Here is an 8097-nt window from a genome sequence, read left to right on the forward strand (position 1 = left end):
TGACTAGATGGACCTTTGTTGGCAAAGTAATGTCTTTGCTTTTGAATATGCTGTCTAAGTTGGTCATAACTTTCCTTCCAAGGAGTAAGTGTCTTTTAATTTCATGGCTGCAGTCACCATCTGCAGTGATTTTGGAGCCCAGAAAAATAAAGTCTGACACTGTTTCCACTGTTTCCCCATCTATCTCCCATGAAGTGGTGGGACCAGATGCCATGATCTTCATTTTCTGAATGTTGAGCTTTAAGCCAATTTTTTCACTCTCTTCTTTCACTTTCATCAAGAGGCTCTTCAGTTCTTCATTTTCTGCCATAAGGGTGGTGTCAATAACCTGCATATCTGAGGTTATTGATATTTCTCCCGGCAATCTTGATTCCTCCTTGTGCTTCATCCAGCCCAACGTTTCTCATGATGTACTCTGCATAGAAGTTAAATAAGCAGGGTGACAATATACAGCCTTGACATACTCCTTTATTGGAACCAGTCTGTTGTTCCATGGCCAGTTCTAACTGTTGCTTCCTGACCTGCATACAGGTTTCTCAAGAGGCAGGTCAGGTGGTCTGGTATTCCCATCTCTTTCAGAATTTTCCAGTTTATTGTGATCCACACAGTCAAAGGCTTTGGCATAGTCAATAAAGCAGAAATAGATGTTTTTCTGGAACTCTCTTGCTTTTTCCATGATCCAGCAGATGTTGGCAATTTGATCTCTGATTCCTCTGCCTTTTCTAAAACCAGCTTGAACATCTAGAAGTTCACAGTTCACGTATTGCTGAAGTCTGACTTGGAGAACTTTGAGCATTTCTTTCCTAGAGTGTGAGATGAGTGCAATCATCAGGGAAATGCACGTCAAAACTACAATAAAATATCACCTCATATCTGTCAGAACAGCTATCATCAAAAAGACAGAAATAACAAATGTTGGCAAGAACATGGAGAAAAGGGAGCCCTTATGTCCTGTTGGTACGTGTCTGTGTGTGTGTTCGTTGCTCAGTCGTATCCAACTCTTTGCAACCCCACAGACTGTAGCCCACAAGGTTCCTTTGTTCATGGAATTCTCCAGGCAAGAAAACTGGAGTGGGTTGTCATTCCCTTCTCCAGGGGATCTTGCTGACCCAAGAATCAAAACCGAGTCTCCCACACAGCTGTCGGATTCTTTACCATCTGAGAGCCACCAGGGAAGCCCCATGCTGCTGGAGGGAATGTCAACTAGTGCAGATATTAAGAAAAACAGTATGAAGATTCCTCAAAAAATTAGAACTATCATATAACCCAACAGTTCCTTTGGTATTTACCCAAAGGAAACAAAATCACTATCTTGAAAATATATCTGCACTCCAGCGTTCAAAGAAGCATTTTTTACAACTGGCAAGTCATGGAAACAAGAGATCATTAAGAGAGTGTTTTTTTTTTTAATGTGGCATGTATACAACTGAATATTATTCAATAATAAAAAGAAGGAAATTCTGCCATTTGTGACAACATGAATTATACTAAGTGAAGTCAGACAGAGAAAGACATATACCAATACTGTATGATCTCACTTACAAATGGACTCTGAAAAAAGAAAAAAAAAAAAAGATGAAACCAAAGCCACAGATAACAGAGAAGAAACTAATGGCTGCCAGAGGCAGTGGCTGAAACGTGTGAAGGAGGCCAAAAGCTACAAATTTCCAATTATAAAATAATTAACTCATGGGGATATAATATACAGAATGGTGATCATAGTTCATATTTCTTGAAATGAAAGTTGCTGAGAGATTTTTTTTAACCAGTCATCTTTTATTGGCTATTAAATCTCCACTAGGCTATGAAAGGATTCAGGGGTGCCCAGCAAAGAATGCAGAATGCACTCTTCAGTGGTACTCGCTTCGCTGCTCTTGTTTAAGTTCCTTGTAAGAATGGCAAACAGTTGAAAAACATGTAAGCTGCCAGCACCATAGAAAGCCCGGCAACACTCCCTTTCTTCATGTTTAACTTGTTGTAATACTGGCAATAACCTCTCTGAAATGCTCCAGCAATGCCTTTAGGGATGAAATCTCGCATTAGTATCCAGCTTGACAGCTCCCTTAATTTGACATCCAGGAGTTTCTTTTCCTTAAATGGCACAACTGATGCCATCTTGGAGTCCTGGCAGTCTGCTCCAATATGAACTCTTCTGTGTTGAGCAAGGTTTGAGGCACAACAAAAAGCCTTCCCACATTCTTCATCGGGTTTCTCACCACTGTGAATGATCTGATGCAGAAAAAGAGATGAATGTTTCCCAGATACAAACATTTTTCTATTGCTGACTATTTTATAACTTGAATCCAAATCTGTATTTCAGCTTCTTGTTTCTTCCTTCACAACCATCCAAGGGTCTCTTTTTCCCTTCAATAACACAATGATCTCTGGCTTAGAAATGAAGTGGCCATTTGAGACCAAGTTACTATAATTCTCCATCATCACATTGCAATACAATTTCTTTTGAAGAGGGTTGAGAAACTCCCACTCACACGGAAAGAACTCTTATGGCCACACCCCGGAGTGTTATTGGTCCCTGGGCCATGGTTTTAGACCTGCAAAAACTGATTCCTCCTCAGGGTTCCTTTATCAGAAAAACAGAGTCCAGAAAACCATACTGTTCCTTGCTAGCTTGTGTTCCCCTTGCACAGTCGTGTTTGTGGCAACCTAATGGTTTCTTGCTTGGTTTCTTGACATCCTAATGGATGTCATTCACAAGCTGTTGACTTCAAGGAGCAAGGGAAAACTCCAAGGTAGAAGTCACCTACTTTGTCATTGGAGGTGTCCAATGGGGTTGTAAAGTTACCATTCAAAGCGGCCGCCCAACCCCAAATCTAACTTTTTGATAAGGAAAAGAAAGCCTTCCTACCTATAACATATCCTTTGATTCTACTAGTAGAAATTAAATAGAGAGCAAGAAAAATTGTGGGCCAACTCCATACAGTTTTTATATTCTTAATTCACTATACCTTTACAAGCTCAGTGTGTCTTCACCACCTATTTTATCCCAAGCCTGTCCACAAAATATTTCATTGGCAGATGTGGCTGGTGGTAGGTTTCCATTTTTAACAAAAGTTAGTTTCTTGTCTTGATGATTGAATTTGTTTGAAAATCTTTCTGTATTTTTTTCTAGTTATGTTGGTACATCCTCTAAAATTCTGTTTTCATAACAACTACTATTCACGGATGTCTATTTTTGTTTTATATGAAAGGAAAACTGTAATTTAGAAACACAATGGCACATTTTTAAAATATTCATTTATAAATGGGCTAGCTTTGAACCAATGAGATAGCTTTGGGAAAAAAATGTTTACATTTTTGTTTCTTTTTAAAATTATTCAAAATCATTTATTTACTGTTAGTTTCAGAAAGCTTGCATCTGGTGGTGATACAGGTATCATGACAATGATTAAGCTCTTGGATTAGGAGTGCTAATAATAATTTGTACACAGATGTTAACAAAAATAACCTCTTCTTATTCTAGTTATGCTTATTTTTATGTAACACACAAAATTGGGGTGGAGATAGCTTAAGTAAACAAATGACATGTACATTTCAAACCCAAATAAGTAAGTTTCTGGCTCAACTCCTTGAAATCTACCCTCTGTAGTTATATATCCTTTTCACATCAACTTCTACATTGACTGTAAGGAAGTTTTGCACCAGATCACTAAACTTGTCCAAAAAAAGAATGATAAGTCTCTATGGATAAATTAAACAGTAAAGATGAAATATTTGTTGTTGTTGTTTTGGCATACATCAATTCATTCATTCCTTAAGATAAGATTTTCTGTACTTCTGCTTGTCAGGCACTAGGCAAGGCATTATATGATGTAATTGAGCACAAATACAGTTCCAGTTCTCAAGGAGGTTACTCGTTTTGTGAGGCTACTGAATACACAACTATTCAAACAACTAAATAATTTTGGAAAAGGTCATGGCATCCCTCTTTTCAGGTGATTTTTTTAAAAACAGATTTTTCAAACAGTTTAAATTTTGCTTTGTAAGACCATTACTAAGAAACATTAGAGATAAACCAAAGTTTTTTAAGAGTAAAGCCTAATGCTTGAAAATGTTGATAAGGTACTGTATTAAGTGGTATAAACATCAGTAATATTTATGTGAACCTGGGGAGTTGGAGAGTGTTCAGCAAAACTATATTATGGCCTTTCATGTTGCAGGGAATATACATGCGCCCATATGAGACATATTTACTGCAAAAATACATGAGAATGAAAACTCAGGAAACTGACTCAGTCACTGTACAACCAGACAACATGGAGAAGTGCAAAAATAGCTCCTTGTTGTTCAGAATACAACAGCAGTTTTAAAGCCCCCAAAGCAGCTCTTGTAACCAACTAGCTGCCCTGATAATGTGCTCATCTAATGACCTCCTCTGCCTCAAGTATGTATTGCCTGTCTTATAGTAATTCTGCCATTTTTAAGCCATCCTTCAGTCTTCTCTTTTTCATACACAACAACAAAATCATTAGCATACCCTGACTGCTCTAAATTCAAAATACAGCCTGCGTACAACAACTTCTTGTGACCTCCACAGCTAATACTTTCTCAAGCCACCATGCTCTCTCTCGTCAACTACTACAAGCCCCTCCTAACCTATCATCCTATTTCCACTTTCTTCCCCCAACCAGTTCGCCCCCACAGCAGCCCAAGTTCTTCTTAAAGTGCTTATCATATTACGTCATTTTCCTGTTCAAAATTGCCTGTTGGCTTCCCATCACATTTAAAATAAAACAAAAGTGCTTCACCATGGTTTGTAAGGCTTTATATAATTTTATCCCTGGATACTTCCCAATCTCATTAGCTACCAATCTCATACTCTATCTCTCACTGCTCCAATAACATTTGCCTTCTTGCTATTCCTTACCCATGACAAACATACTCCTGCCTCAAAGCTTCTCCACATATTATCTTTTCTGTCTATAAATACTTACCCCAGACTTACCCCAGATGCTCTCATGGCTCTCTCCTTCATGTCACCTAGACCTCTCTCTATTCAACTACAGTCATACCTTGGTAGTCTCAAGGGATTGATTTCAGGACCCCTTTGGATGCCAAAAACTGCAGGTAAATTCCTTTAAATAAAATACTGCATTTGCATATAATCTATGAACATAATCCCTTATAAATCATCTCTAGATTACTTATAATACCTAATATAATGGAAATGCCATGTAAATAGTTATTGAGCATGCAGCAAATTCAAGTTTTGCTTTGGAACTTTCTGGAATTTTTTTCTGAATATTTTCCAGCAGCAGTTGGTTGACTCCAAGAATGTGGAGCCCATAGATACGGTAGGCCAACTATACCTCCTAAGAGAAGCCTTCCTTGACCACCCTAAAAGAAATCTATTCCTTTCTTTGATTCACTTTGCTTTCTGGACTTAACACTACCCAAAGTAATATTACATAATTATTCTTTACTCATTGTCAGTCTCCCCAACCAGAATGTAAGCCCATGAAGGTAAACTTTGGTTCACTACTGCATCTCGTGCACTTTAGAGCAGTGTCTGGTACACAGAGAATATTCAGTTTTTGTTTAATGAACTAACTACTTCTTATGACTCAGTGTCTATCTACCTTTCCCTCTACTGACTCTGTTTCTGTTTGTCAGGAATTCAAAACTCTTGAGACAGACAATCCTTGCTGATCTAATCACCACTCAACAGTGAGTGTCTATTCCAATCAGGCCACCCAACAGATAGTCAGATGGGTGTTTTGGCAATAACACCAATCCCCAGTTACCAGTCTTATGACCAGAGTATCAGGTCACATGATATAAAACACGAAGCCTTATTCACAAAATCTACGTGGCCATTTCCCTCAGATTGTATGAAAACACAATAGGCACTTAGCTTCTTGGATTCTTCTCTAATATAAAAATAACAAAGTAGATCTTTCTCTTTGATTATTTTTTTTCACTCCTTTTCTTCCCATTACTGACAAAAAATTTTCATACCATCTGCCTAAGGTAACAAATAGGGCTCCTCCTCCTAGGAAATTCCTTTCTCCGCCCCACAAAAAAAATTATCTCTCCCTCCCTCTGACCAAACCTCTAATCTCACCCTCACTATTTCCCTTCAGTTTTTATAGGGTAAAATTTCTAAACTATAAACCAGTGTGCTGTTATGTGTTATAGATAATTTATTACCTTTTTCTGACTTTTTTCATTTTAATAAGAAATTTAACAGCAAGAACCTCAAATATGCAATTTTAGACAATATATAAAGATCCTGGGGATAATGAATTAGAACATAATGGCCTTCCTGCAATCCCTCAAATGACTTCACTTGCATGATTCTTGCTAGCCTTTTTTATAAGATTATCCATTGTGTGCAATTCTCATTCATTCACACATTTGTTCAATAAACATTATTGAGTGTCTACTTTGTTAAGGCACCAGGCAGTCCTCATGTGTATAAATATGCTCCCCACAGGAGAATGGACTTTAATTTCAGCAGAAAGCTATCCTTCCTAACATTTTATTTTTAGATGTTTCTGGGAATAAATACATTGCTGAAGCATGTTTTATCAGCAACAATTAGTGTGGATCACTCAAGCTTCTTAAAATGGAGCACCTGTTTATAGGCAGTACAGGTATATTATTAAATTATTAAATTTATGGGAGAAACTTTCTAATATATAAATCCCTGTGCTATGATATCACTGCCAATTTAGCCAAGATAACTGCATTTTCTTCTGCACTCTACCTAACTTGCTCAACAATCTGTTTAGTTTTTATTAGGCCAGGCTATCCAAATAAATGCTTACTAAAAGAGTAGAGTACAATACTTGGGCCTCTACTATTGATGAAGATTTGCTGAAAATAGGTATAATCACTTCACTTAGGCTTCTACATAAATGATATCCACTCATTTTGTTAATATAGTCAAAATGTATTTTATTTCATAAATGAGTTAACAATTCCTAATTTTGATAAAAGGGAAATATTCACTCTTTATAAAGATAACTTGAAAAATTTTCATTTCCATCAGCTTTATAATTATCTGTTTAGCTAGTTTTAATGTGCCCTACAATATAGCCACAATATATTACATTACCATCTGCACTAAAAGCTATCCTCCCACTCTGCCTTATTATTCTTACACCTAATCCTCTTTGTAACCCTTACACCTCCCACACTATCTATCCTAACTTCATAATTGTCAAAAAGGAAATGATCATTTCATCTCACACATCATCATTTTCAGCAAATTTTCTCATCATGGTGATGTGACCTTGAGTTCCAGCCAGCTGACTGCATAAGACCTTTCTTCTCATGTCATCAGTGGGATGACACTGATAAAATCTGTACCTCAACTCCTCCAAATAAATGATTGCTATGTTTTGCTTTAACCCTTAGACATACTGGACACATATATAACATTCTAATAGCCTCATGTTCACAGACTTTTTCATATCTCCAAACTTTTATCTTCTCCTGCAATGATATTTTAGGATCAAATATCTAAGCCACTTAACATAACTGAGAAACATTATGCTAATTAAGATAAGGATGTGGGTTCAAGTGCTATAATAACCAGTTAGCTGGGGGAAAAGGTCAAATTTTGCTTTAGGGTTATAGACTATATCTCAATGATGGATAAAAGGCCCACCATTTCATCAATATCAGAAAAGGTGACCAAGGTGTATAGACTACTAAAGAGTAACACACCATATTTGAAAAAGCAGTTCATTCACAGATATGTCCTACTGTTGACACAAGATGAGCAGTATCAACTCTGCATGCTCAGGACAATATGTTGCATTATATAATTATTATATAATATTGATTATACAGGCATAATTAATTTGCATATTCCTATCCACAAATTGGAGAAGGCAATGGCACCCCTCTCCAGTACTCTTGCCTGGAAACTCCCACGGGCAGAGGAGCCTGGTGGGTTGCAGTCCATGGGGTCGCTAAGAATAGGACACGACTGAGCGACTTCACTTTCACTTTTCACTTTCATGCATTGGAGGAGGAAATGGCAACCCACTCTGGTGTTCTTGCCTTGAGAATCCCAGGGACAGGGGAGCCTGGTGGGCTGCCGTCTATGGGGTCACACAGAGTCGGACA

At 37.5% G+C, this 8097-nt stretch overlaps 1 pseudogene; it reads right to left on the bottom strand.

Moving 5' to 3' along the window:
* Nucleotides 1-1850: 1850 nt before the first annotated feature.
* LOC105002390 lies at nucleotides 1851-2115 on the bottom strand (annotated as a pseudogene).
* Between the last annotated feature and the right edge of the window lie 5982 nt (nucleotides 2116-8097).

This window comes from Bison bison, unplaced genomic scaffold, assembly GCF_000754665.1.
Source record: "Bison bison bison isolate TAMUID 2011002044 unplaced genomic scaffold, Bison_UMD1.0 scf7180017864452, whole genome shotgun sequence".
NCBI lineage: Eukaryota > Metazoa > Chordata > Mammalia > Artiodactyla > Bovidae > Bison > Bison bison.